General features: G+C 39.8%; 1 protein-coding gene across 8 annotated transcripts in view; it reads left to right on the top strand.

The window, feature by feature from the left end:
• Nucleotides 1-12,084, top strand: part of DENND2B (DENN domain containing 2B) — a 143,470-nt gene that overhangs the window by 72,172 nt on the left and 59,214 nt on the right. Inside the window, exon 1 of one of the 8 annotated variants that reach the window (XM_072337418.1) lies at nt 2,898-3,021. The exons of the other annotated variants lie outside the window; for them this stretch is intronic. The gene's annotated coding sequence lies outside the window, so the exon portion shown is untranslated. Of the gene's footprint in view, nt 1-2,897; nt 3,022-12,084 lie in introns of those variants that run through there. 8 annotated transcript variants of the gene reach the window in all.

Raw genomic sequence — 12,084 nt, forward strand, 5'->3', positions numbered from 1 at the left:
TTTTGTTTTGTATTCATTTTAGATGTTATGAGTTCAGGAAGAAACATTACTTACCTTAAATGCAACCAGTCAAGCAATTCACTTTTTCCCATCTGGAAATCCTATTAATTTATCCCTCCTCTGTGCGCAGGTTTTTTGAGGAGAAAAATATTTTTTGATTATGTTTTCTTTCAGGCAGCTTCAGGTCAAGTTTGCATTATTATTATTTGAAGGCAACATGAAACTCCTTTGGTTAACTACTTCTCAGAGCAGTTCAATTCTCCTGGCACTTTAAATGCACGGTTCTTTTAGATATCATCACTCAAATTACCTTTTCTATTCTAAAAGGCCTATATTTGCTAAAAGCTCTGGAAAATAGGTTTTAAAATGAAAAGGAGCATGTTTTTTAAAAAGCAGAGGCTTCTCATTAACAGGGTATACTGAAAGCAGCACGTTTAACCCAACTGTGTTCTGTTCCAGTACAAAGACTACTTAGACTGACACTGAAATCTATATTTAATCACGGATGGTTTCTATTTTTGCATAAGTGTGCTCAGTCATGCAAGGGCTTGAACTAAACTGTTCTATATTTTTGCAGCAAATTATTACAACAGCCGGGTTTTGGAAGTGTTTCTGATTTCTTTCTAGTGCTCTTACTGCACTGACATGTAGTGAGTAAAAGCAACAAACAAGTTATTTGCTAAAGCATTCCGTGCTGCATTAGAAAATCAGATCAGGAGTTCTATGCCTTTTTTTTATTAATTTATTTGTTGGAGTGGGGATAAAAGTTGGACAGAAGTCCACAGGGGTTACAGCACAGGAGTGGTGTGCAAAGCATTTTTTACAGTGTACTGCCAAGATTTCATAGTTTCTGGAGGAAGTTGTTCTTAGGAATGAAAATCTATTGGTTTCTGGACAAGGGAGATGATGTTGATCTCAATGAATACACTGACAAAGATACAAATTATGAGCTTTACTGATGACATTTTGTATTCCATGAATACCTATTTGTTAGGAGCTGCTCTAAGAGCCTCTTGTCTTAAGCTTATGCTTAAGCTGTTGGAAAGCCACTGGTTTAGGGGAACAATCTCTGTTCTCTGCTGTAATCAGTCCAGGTTTGAGCCGGAAGTTTAGAGATGAAAGTCTGTGTTCTTTTAGCAGCTTTCCTGCTATTTAGTTATCCTAAAATGTAATTTCCCACTTGAGCAGAACAGCAAATTCAAAGATAGAACAGAACCTGTAAAGGGTGAGATTAAAAGGAAGATCTGAACATAGTGAAATACTGAGGAGTGGAAGAGCTCTGTGTTTCTTCCCTGATGGAAAAAAAAACAAAACAGTTTGTCCAAAAAGGCAGTGCAAGAAGTGAACTGATGTAGCATTCTCATGTTCTTTTCACTGACTTTGTCCTCTGAGTAACTGTAATGACTATTCCACTATTCCCGGGATAGGATGGTGTATAGAAACTATGAATTAGCCAAGTGCTTGATACGATATCCACACTGAGTATCACCACTAGATTCACACTAGGGGAATATTAACAGCAAATGGCCTTTAAAAGGAAATGAAACTTTAACTGTTTCCTTGCAAGGAGGAAAACAGGAGCTAATGGAAATAATTAGATGCAACCCATATTATTACAATGCATGCATACAAAAGATGTTTACACTGCCTAGGATGCTTTGAGCAAGAGAATTTTTCAGCACAGTGTCTCAGAGTAATGCTCAGCCCTCTGTAGGAGAGAATCCCATCTAATTTATTCTGCATAAAGCCAAGGAGGTTGCAGAATTGTGCCTGTTGTCTTTGGTGATGTATAGGACTTTTGGGTCATCCACCTTTATGTTTTTCATTAGATGTGACTTTTTCCAAACTTCAGATGTTTTGTAACCCTTACAGTGAGGTTAGTTGCATTTGGGCCAGCTCCAGTATTTAGAACTATGCATTATAATTTCTCAGAACTCATCTCTTTTTCCAGGTAACAGCGCAACTACTTGAAGCATGAAAACAGAAACTACTGAAGTAGGATATAAATGCTTTGTAATACAGATCCTGCTAGCAAAGCCTCAGAAAGCCTTGTGTTGTTTTTTTTTTCTGGTGGATACTGTCTGGAGGCAGGGTTGCTCATGTGGGGAACATCAGTGGATTGGGACAGTCTGGTATTGGTAATGCTCAGGTATGGGTAGTTTGGTTAACCCTCTTGTTGTTAGCAAGAGGTGCTTGCAGCTGACTCAGCCCTGTGTGTGTGCAGGGGAACATTTGCCAGGGAAGCAGCTGTGCCTTGGGGCTGCAGCAGAGGCTTGAAGGAAGACTTGGCAGTGCCAGCAGTTGAATAACTGCAGAACCATCAGATGGCTCTCAGCTGAAACCTCTATCCCCTTGATTTGCTGCTGATTTAGAAAACCACGTTATGTCAACATAGGCAAATAGAGGAGATGGCAAATAGCCTGCGTCCTTTCCAAACTGTTGGCAGAGACTTGAAAGCATTTGCATGTGGATTTTTAACCTCTCTCTTTCCTTTCTGGAGAGCACTGTTATCCACGTTGTCTTCAGGTTGGACAGGCTTGTTAGCCATGTCCATCTGCATGTGACTTGGCGTGCTTGGTACAGCTCCTCTTATTCTGTTAGCAGCAGGCAGCCAGGTCACCTCAGCTTAAGGGTTCAGAAACAAACTGTAAATGACTGGCCCCTGCAACTTCCAAACCAAAGAGTAATAAGAGCAAAACAGAACTTTTTTTTCCCAAGCTGTAGGCAACCAGAAGGAAATGTTTGGCTTGCCAAATTTCTCACGCCTGTCCTATCAAAATCGGCACGTCAGAGAGCAAAGAAAGCCTTTGCTGGTGTTAGACTTGTTAAACATTAATGCCAGTTTCCTCCCTTTAAACACACAAAGGGACAGAGGTTTGACAAACGTCCTCAGTCTGTGTGTCATTCGCTGCCTGAGAAGTGGAGCAGCAAGCTTTCAGGAAGCACAGAGGACAGAACAGACTTGGACGTGGAATTCCTCCCTTGCATTCTGCACCTTTTCCCGGAGGGAAGAGCTTCTCAGTAAGTCTGACTGGGAGTGCTAAGCGACCACAGTGAGAGACAGCTGTTTGCTTGCCAGAGGTGTGGGGGGAAGCAAGCAAAAACTGAAGTGAAAGAGCGCAAAGTGCTGTAGCTGTGAATTCCTTAATGCTCTCTCCTGGTTTTGTAGTTACATGGCTGCTCACAGGCAGGAACTCAGCATCAGCTTTCTGCTTGCTAAAGATAGTGCTATGAAGGTCTTTAATTTCAGTGCTTGAAGCTGTGGTGTAGGATAAGGGACACTGGAACTCAAACCTGATTGTGCACTACATCTCTTCCCTTCCTCCCCTGCCTCTCGTGCTCTCAGACAGATCTGCCTAGCTAAATGCATGTTTCTTGTCTAGTTTGATGAGAATCCACATTTCTCTTTAAGTGCTTAAGGTGTTCTTTAAGTCACAAAGATATACCTCTACCTATGCCTTCGGCCAGTGTTAATTGTAGTGCTGCTGGAGCACTTGCGTGTGTTGGCTTTTAAACCTGATTTTTTTACTCAAGTTATTACTCATTGAGCTGTAAGAAACTTTCTGGGCAAAAGACAACTCGGATGTTGTTTCCCACTGAATAAATAACAGGGATTTGTGCTTTTCAAGAAACAATAACAGTATCATGGGCTTAAGTCTATAGGGCTCTGAGGGAAGTAACTTAGGGTCAGAATGTAGACTTAAGTTTGTTGCTCCAAATACTCAGAGAGCCCCTGGGTAACAGGGAGATTGTTGTTCATGTTCATAGTCTTTAAGAGAGAAAGTACTTTTTGCTGATGGATTTGTAAATATTATTAGTTGCTTTTTCTTTCTCCTTTTGTACATACATGTTGGGTTTGCTGCATTTGCTCCATATAATTTTCATTTCTTGCTGCTTTGCCTGATGCTATCTCTGTATCTTCCTGTAGGAACATGAGTCTTTTTTTGGCACTGCCCCAGATGGGAAGGATGAGAGAAAGAAAAATAGTGTGCTTGCTCTAAGTCACTCTAATGCGTTTTGTATTAAGGAACCTTGCAGTTCTTTATTATTGTGTAATGTTCCTGTTGCATGTCAGTGGTAGCAAATGATTTTCATTCTTAAGACTATTAATGTATGTGAATTCCCTTGTAAGATATGAAAAATAATAGAGTATTGTCCAGCTTCTTATAAAAGCTAATAGGCCAACAGAAGAGCAAAATCCACAGTTTTATAAGAAGCCAAGGCCTTGTGAGAACAAAATCTTTATAAGGGGAATACAGATCGCCCAGATATTATCCTGACTCCAAATTTAAGCTTGAGCTCCCAGTGCTCTTGTAGGTGTGGTGATGAAATGTGGTCTGGGAGGCTCGTTTCTGCGTGGTGAGTAATGTACACGCTTGTATTACCCTTGATCACAGTGAAGAGTGATTATGAGTGTCTCTGTCTGACAGAAGTTTATTGCTGTTGAGATTTGTACTGAAAGCTAAGTAAGCAAAGCAAAGAGAAGCTAACGTCTGAATCTCTGGGAGAGTTTCCTTTAGATCATGGGTTTGACTATTGCTGTGCAGCAGTGATTGAATACTGGCTGATCATCTTCTATTGATATTCAGTGAAATTGTTCTGAATTAGGGCCAAAGTGAAGTTATATTTAGCCTGGACTGGACTGTTATGTAGATAAGTACGATAGCAACAGGCATTGCAAATTATAGGTTTGGATCTTTTTCTTTCCTTTTGTGTGTGTATCTACCAACAGATCGAGGAAGAAATAGATCAAAGTATTTTTCAAAATTGTGTTCAGCTAAAAAAACAACAAAACCCAACCACTCTTTTTTGGCAAAGTCTTTCATATGTCACTCAGTGACGGGTATACCCAACATATTTCCTTATTTTCCTGGCTTGTTTAACAAAAGAAAATAGAACAAAGGATACAGCAACAAGTCAGATATAGAAACCTAATTTAATTTTCAGTGCATATCTTATTTAGACTTGAAACTTGGTTGTGTTTTTGTGTTTGTCTTTTTTTTTTTTTTTTTCAGAAGTATGCATTTGTTTTGGGTCAATGCATTAAATCTTCCCATGATAATGAGTTTTGCATCTGTTTGCATCTTTTGCAGTTTCTCTTTCTAACTCTTGATTTGCACTGACATAAGAAAATCAAACTCCAGTTCACAAGTATTTAAAGAAATTGAATGAAGGAATAACATCACTGAAATGGATAGAAAATTCCCTCTCACAGTCAAGAGAAGCATTCCATTTTACTTAATGTGCATGAATCTGTGCACACTGTAGCATGTACCAAGGGTCATGTTTGTCTGTCATAGTTGGAATTTATTTTGCATTCCATGAGGTCAGAGGAAAATTAAGATGATAAGAAAGGCCAGGGTTCTGAAGCCTCGAGTCACTCCTCTGGCAGAGGCTGAATGCAGCCCCTGAACAGGAGACAAGCTAGTTCCTTTCATGACAAGTACAGGGTCAATGCCTAATGTGTATTTTATTATTTTACCTGTAGTTGTAGCTCTTTGTTCCTCTTGTATCCTCACCGTGCTGGGGAAAAGAAGACTTTGAGTAGATTTCTTCTGAACCTATGAAGTGCTGCATAGCACTTGAGCAGTTCTTTCTGGTATTTGAGGAAGAACAAAGTGCTCTTCCTTTCTCCTCCCATACTTTGCACCACTGTTAGCAATGTCTCGCCAACTGCTTCCGCTCTTTTCTGCTTTTCCAAGTGCTGAATATATCTTCTAATTTTGTTCTTGCAGTTCATAGAGTCATAGAATCATTGAGGTTAGAAAAGACCTCCAAGATCGTATAGTCTAAATACTAATATGTCTAAATACCATCAATATTTCCCCACAAAACCACATCCCTCAGTACAATATCTAAATGTTTACTGAACACCTCCAGAGATGGTGACTCCACCACCTCCCTGGGCAGCCCCATTTCAGTGCCTGACCACTCTTTTAGAAAAGAAATTTTTCCTAGTATCCAGCCTGAACACCTCCCCTGGCACAACTTGAGGCCATTTCCTCAAGTCCTATTGCTAGTTACATGGGAGAAGATGCCAGTCTCCACCTCACCACAACATCCTTTCAGGTAGTTATAGAGAGTGATAAGGTCTTATGTAATAGTTGTGATTTCTGAGGTATACTGTTGCTGTTATCACTGTAAGAGCAATAAATTACCAAACAGAAAACTGTCATGCTGCTTCATCTTTATAACTGAAACATGGAATGTGCTCCTGTGAGGAAAAATGTCCCATCTCAGTCATGTAATCTGGAGTGTGCTGATTATGTGCCTTTGTTTCAGCTTTGTGCCTATGCAGAAATTTGCACGAAGTTGCTGCAGTTGTTATGATGAAAGGATGGCCCCCAGCTATTGCAGATACGAGGCCCCTCAGAGGTCTGAGCACTCTTTAGATGAAGTTTAAAATCAGAGTTACTCCTTCTTTTCGTTTGGCTCTGTGTTACTTGTGAACTGCCTTCACAACCCAGGAGCAGACTCACAAGGTTGTTGAGCCAGACTGCACTCAGGGCTGATACTGAGGTCGTTCTGGGTTCGTAGAGATAATTTAGGAGGTTCCAATGTGCTGGATTAGGTTCTAATATAGTTTGTATTTTATTTCATATGAAGAGCAGTAACTCCAGAAGCAGTACAGACATTTTCAGACAATTTGGTGTTATCCTGTCGTGGCACATAGTATTTTCTCACTGGGTCCAGATGTCTCAGACTTGCTGAATTGTGATATTAATAGTTGGAATGATGGCAGAAATTAGGAATGTCTGTTTCATAACAGACATATGGATAATGGCTTTCAGTTTTATAACCTGTTTTTCGAGGATGCTTTCTTGCTGTGTTAAACTAGTTTATGAGAACTGAAAACTGAGAAAAGCAAATCTATACAGAAGGGTCTCCCTGGACACCAATGGACTCGCAAACTCAGATCTCTGCCCCTTGGAACGATGAAGTACCTAACAAAGAGGTAACACAGCCAGCAAAGGGGAGTTTGGTACCTGATGACTTATACATTGCATGATACAGCAGTAGAAATTGGGGACCAGAACTAAATTAGTGGGTCTGGAAGGACAGTATGTCATTGTGGAGAAGGAAATAAGAGATTTTTGTGTTTACTCTGAAAGCAGTTTGCAGGAATGGGTGAGACTGCAAAAAGTTGTTAAGGACCAGATGAAGTCCTAATCTCCCTTCTTTTTCTCCATCTCTACCACATATTTACTCATAGATCTATTTAATGATGTTTTGTGTGAACTAAAACTCAATTTATAAACAAAGTAGGGAAAGCAGGCTTAGCTGTATTCTGGATTTGTGTGCAGGTGGGGCTCGTGGCTTTCTGGCTTACAGTTCTGTTCTTTTCCCTTTGGGTATAGAGTATTGCAGTGAAGTACAGAATGACCTTGTAAGGTTTGCTGGCTTGTGAGAGCAGAACAGAACAGGACCTATTTTACAGCAGCTTTTCTAAACCACAGTTCTAGACTTAGAAGCTGCTGAACCCAGAATTGCTTCAATTATGTTAAAAATTAAACACCACAATTCATAAAAGCAATTTTTAATCCTTCCCAAGTTGTGTGCATGTAAGCATGGAAGACTTGCAAAGCTCTGACAGAATGAGTTCCAAAGCATTAAATGTTTTGAGATTCCCAGCCAGATAAAGAAGCACGTTTTAAAATTACCTGTGCTTTGAAAAAGCAGAGCCAGGAGCTTCCACATGCACTGGGAGTTGGAGCAGTCATGTTTAGACATGCTGCTAAAGAACAAGGTTCTTAAATAGACACATAGGAGCTTGTGTGTTCTGCCTGATTTAAGAAAATGCTATTTATTATTTGCTGTCTTGCCACTCTTTAACAAAAAAAAGCTGAGATCACAAGAAAGCATGTGAGACTAAATTGCTCTGAACAGCCTCTGGAACATCATGAAAATCAGAGAAAGTGAAGACATAACAGTGGAAATATCTATTGCGAATATTATTAATCAGAACTTGATAAAGGAAAAGAGTAGCAGCGAGTGAGGCTTCCATTCTCAACTTTGATCCATTCTCATTACTTTGAGGAGAAAATGAGGGCCAGTGTTAGGAAACCCACACTGTACTTGATTAGAAAAGACAGAACAGCTGCCCCGGACATTTCAGTTCTTGCTTTTGAGGTTTTTTTCCCCACCTTCAGCCAAATTCTGATCGTTGGAATGGAAAGTCCAGTGCTGATGTGTGAACTTTCTGTGCCTGATTGCCTGTGTTTGGGGCAGTATCTGAACATAGGGGGTGAAAAAGACTTAAACATAGAAGAGTCTAAAAACTACCCACCTGTGCCTGCATTTAGCAGTGCAGAAGACTGCCATAAATTTAGATAAGTGGGGAATCTAGCCCTCTTACTCCAGGTATTTTCATGATTTCCTGTGATCTTCTTCACCCTTAGAAATTTTTTGGCTAAGGCTCATACCTACTGCTGCTGCCTGTTGACTGATCACATTTTATCTTATAGTCATTTGTTGCAGTCAGATTTTCTTGCTGTCTTTGCTTTACAAATCCAATGTAATTTGAGTATTTAGGACCTGATTTGTCAACTTTGATTTATTTCAAGATTTTTTTGTTATGCTTTTTTTTTAATTATTATTTTTTTGGTACAACTGTAGAGCATGTTTGCCACTTCACGTAATCTGCTTTGGCAGAACAGCTCCTGAAAATCACTGGTGTAAATCAGGCATGGCTTGTAAGCCATAAAAATACAGTTCAGCTACAGCCAGCTGAGTTTCTGTGCACTTCTCTCTAGGAACCAGCCATAAGGATTCAGAGCTTTGAAGGGGTTTATATGTAGGACAGTGCCCTCTCACTAGCGTGGCCCACCATCCTGTGAACCAAGTACCTGAGATCACAGAGACTATACCATTTAAAAACAGCACATAACGCTTATTATTTTTTTGTTTGATTGATTTGCAGTCCTAGCAGCCATCATTCAGTAACTGTCTCTATTTTTTTTTGTTGTTGTCTTTAAGCACTTCTGGATCTTCATACACTTTGGCAGATCTTATTGCTGTGTTCTGTCCAAGTGCTGTGATTTTTTTTTAACAATAGCATGCTTTCATGAGACTGACCCTTTTGCAAACAATCTTATTATACAAATTCACTGTTAAGTTTGGAAGGTAATTTCTATTTTGTTTTTGTCACAATCCCTAAGTCAGCAGTAAAAGGAGGAAATGATCTGTTATGCAGGGTTTGGGGGATTTTGAGCTGTACTTCTGGTGAGAGCTCAAAAATAACAGGGGATCTGGTGGGAGAGTGGCTATTAAGTTGCCACTTACATCACTTTCCTTTCCAAGCCAGAGGCAAGAAAAGACAAGTTCTACTTCTTATTTCATTACCATGTTGAATCAGTTCAAAAACCACCTAACTGCCGAGTGCCTGTCATGGAGTGTGAAAAGTTCATCTCCTTTACTTATCATAATCTTTATTTAGATTTAAGAAAATTAACTATCTCCTGTAGTTACCTACTTGACATATATAGAGAATTACGTTAAGAGTGTGTACTATGCCAATGTACAGAATATATTCTAGCAGAAAGGCTTGCTGTCTAACAAAATGGGTTCTATTTAGACTCAGTAGTCCAGGAAAGTCCCTTTTGGCTGGACTTTATGTTCCCATGGTCCTCAGTTACGATGAGCAGCAGTAATACTCATCCTGGCATCCCTTTCTGCTCCTGGAAGAATTAATCTAAAGAAATATTTGATTTATCTGTAGTGCAGCATAAAGGGAAAATGCCCAAGCCTAGACAGCCATTTATCTTTGGAAAGAGAATGTCAAAATTCAAAGGATCATCAATACATGGGTTCCTCTTGGGTTGTCTTGGCTATTCAGCAAAGGCATTTCATGCCACATATTTGTGATGGTTGCACAGTTAACCCTTGTGCTAAGCACCCAGTTAGTCCAGTCTGACTTCCCAGTTATTCCCAGTCCTTGTATGCAGAGAAAAATATTAATTGTTTTTGTCAAGTGTCCCTCAACTTTTCTTCAAAGTCGTGGTGTTTTTTTAGCCTTTGAGTTACTCTACTGCTTTACACCTACAGAGGCCTGACTGACATCTTTTTGTACTGTAGCAGTTCTTCCATGTCTTATTTGTGTAAAAGTATGGAATATCATCATGAGCTTGTTGCCGTGTGCAATCATATGTCTCTGAAAGCAGAGGGCTTTTCTGTTTGTTTGCTGAATGATGTCCTGGCAACAGTGCCCTTGGAGCAGTGAGGCTGTACAGAAAGCAGTCAGAATTGAGCTGATTCTAATTTGGGTTTTTTTCTTTTTTTTTGTTGGTCACGTTATAATGAATAAAAATAGATTTATTCACATTTTTTTCTTGAGAAGTATTCTCTGAAACTCAGTTACTGGATAAATTAAGTGACTTTGTTGTTGTTTTTGAGTTTTGCTGTTCACACAAGGAGAAACATCTGTTGCTTTTGTTTCAGATATCTTTAAATGCTTGTTATGGAAATGAAAAGTCTCTTCTCTTGTGTGGCAACCAAATCTGCTAAATACACAAACTAACGTGCATACTTTGATGTACATTAGACAGTTTTGTTAAAAGGATGCCAAGCTCTGTGGAAAATCAGGGATAAGCAGAAAAACTAAATAATATACTAATAAAGCAACATCTTCCCAGCAAAAGGAGGAGGAAGTCCTGAGGAATATAAACAGTGCTGGGTGACTTTCAGCTTGCCAGACTTCCGTGTTCCTATGAAATGATGGCATCTCATCAACAGGAGCGCGGAAAGACCCATTATCTTTCTGTCAACACATTCCTTGTTCATCCTTCAGTAAATGAGCTCTCACAGGATTGACCTTTTTGTAGCAGGAAATTACCTGGAGTAGAGAGAGTGAAAAACTGTGAGCATTTTGTAAGTTTTGATTTAAGCACAATCAGTGGGATTTGCAGAACTAAAAGAGTGCTGAGAAGCTTCTGCTGACTTGTCTTCCTTCAGCACAGGATGATCAGTGCGGTCATTCCTGACACTTCAGGAGGGCTAGAATGGTGTGAATTACTTCCTCAAGGAAGTCACTTATCCACCCTCCAGTCACTTTTAATCCCATGTCAGAAGTGCAGCTTAAGATTTTTATTAGTGTTTATAAAACCTGCGTGGATCATGGAAACAAAATCCTCAACAAATGCAAACTCTTTTTATTCACCTTACTCTGACATCCAGAAGAAGTATAAAGGCATCTTTATAGCCACCGTTCTTGCAGCCTCCTCTTGATAAAAGCTAGCTAATGATGTTATGGGAGTTGTAAAGCCTATGCTGTGTTTGCCACTCGTTTCTTCCCTTTTCTAGAGTTAATGTTTGGCAGTGGAAGGGGGGAGGAGCTGTACACCAATTTAACTGGATCGAAAGGTCAGGCTCTCTGCTTTTGGTTACTGCTTGTGTGCTGCCCGCTTTCAGAGTCTTCAAGAATTAAATTTTCTATAAATTATCTTTCACACAGCCAACAGTTAGCACCCACAACATGCAGGCAGGAAAAGACTGGTGTCCTGTTTTAAACTGGAGACTTCCCAACTTTGGAGTTGAGATATGGTGTGAGGACTTGGATACTTATGGCCCCCAAAACTATTCTTTTTCTACCACCCGTATTTTTAGTTCAAGTCAGCCTTGCTTAGGGACCTCACAAAGAGCGTATTAGTTCAGCATTTTCATTTTCTGTTCTGTGATGGTTAGGGTGCAGATTACCTCAAAGCAGTGCAGCGAGTGATTCTCTTGATGTTGTGAATAAGATAGAGTTCCACTGTAATCCATCATACTAGTGAAAGTAGATGGCTGATGATACTAGCCCGTACTAGAGAAAATAATCTTCAACGCGCATGCTGGAAGATATATCTCTATTTGAGAGGGGGTTTTGCGAATCACAGTTCTTATAGAGCAACATTTTATCTATGTTTGAGTGAGGAAAAAAAAGAAAGTGAAGAGGTTGAACTGAAACTTTAAGCTCATATATATTTAGATCTCCAAGTGCTACAGAACGATTCACAGCAGCAAAATTAAGCATGCTCTGGAGAGATGGAAATCTCAGGTTCTGTCTGCTCCCTTTGCTGTGCAGCAGTGAGTCCCATTGTGAAGGCAGCT

Source organism: Excalfactoria chinensis, chromosome 5 (assembly GCF_039878825.1).
Source record: "Excalfactoria chinensis isolate bCotChi1 chromosome 5, bCotChi1.hap2, whole genome shotgun sequence".
NCBI classification, from domain to species: Eukaryota; Metazoa; Chordata; class Aves; order Galliformes; family Phasianidae; genus Excalfactoria; species Excalfactoria chinensis.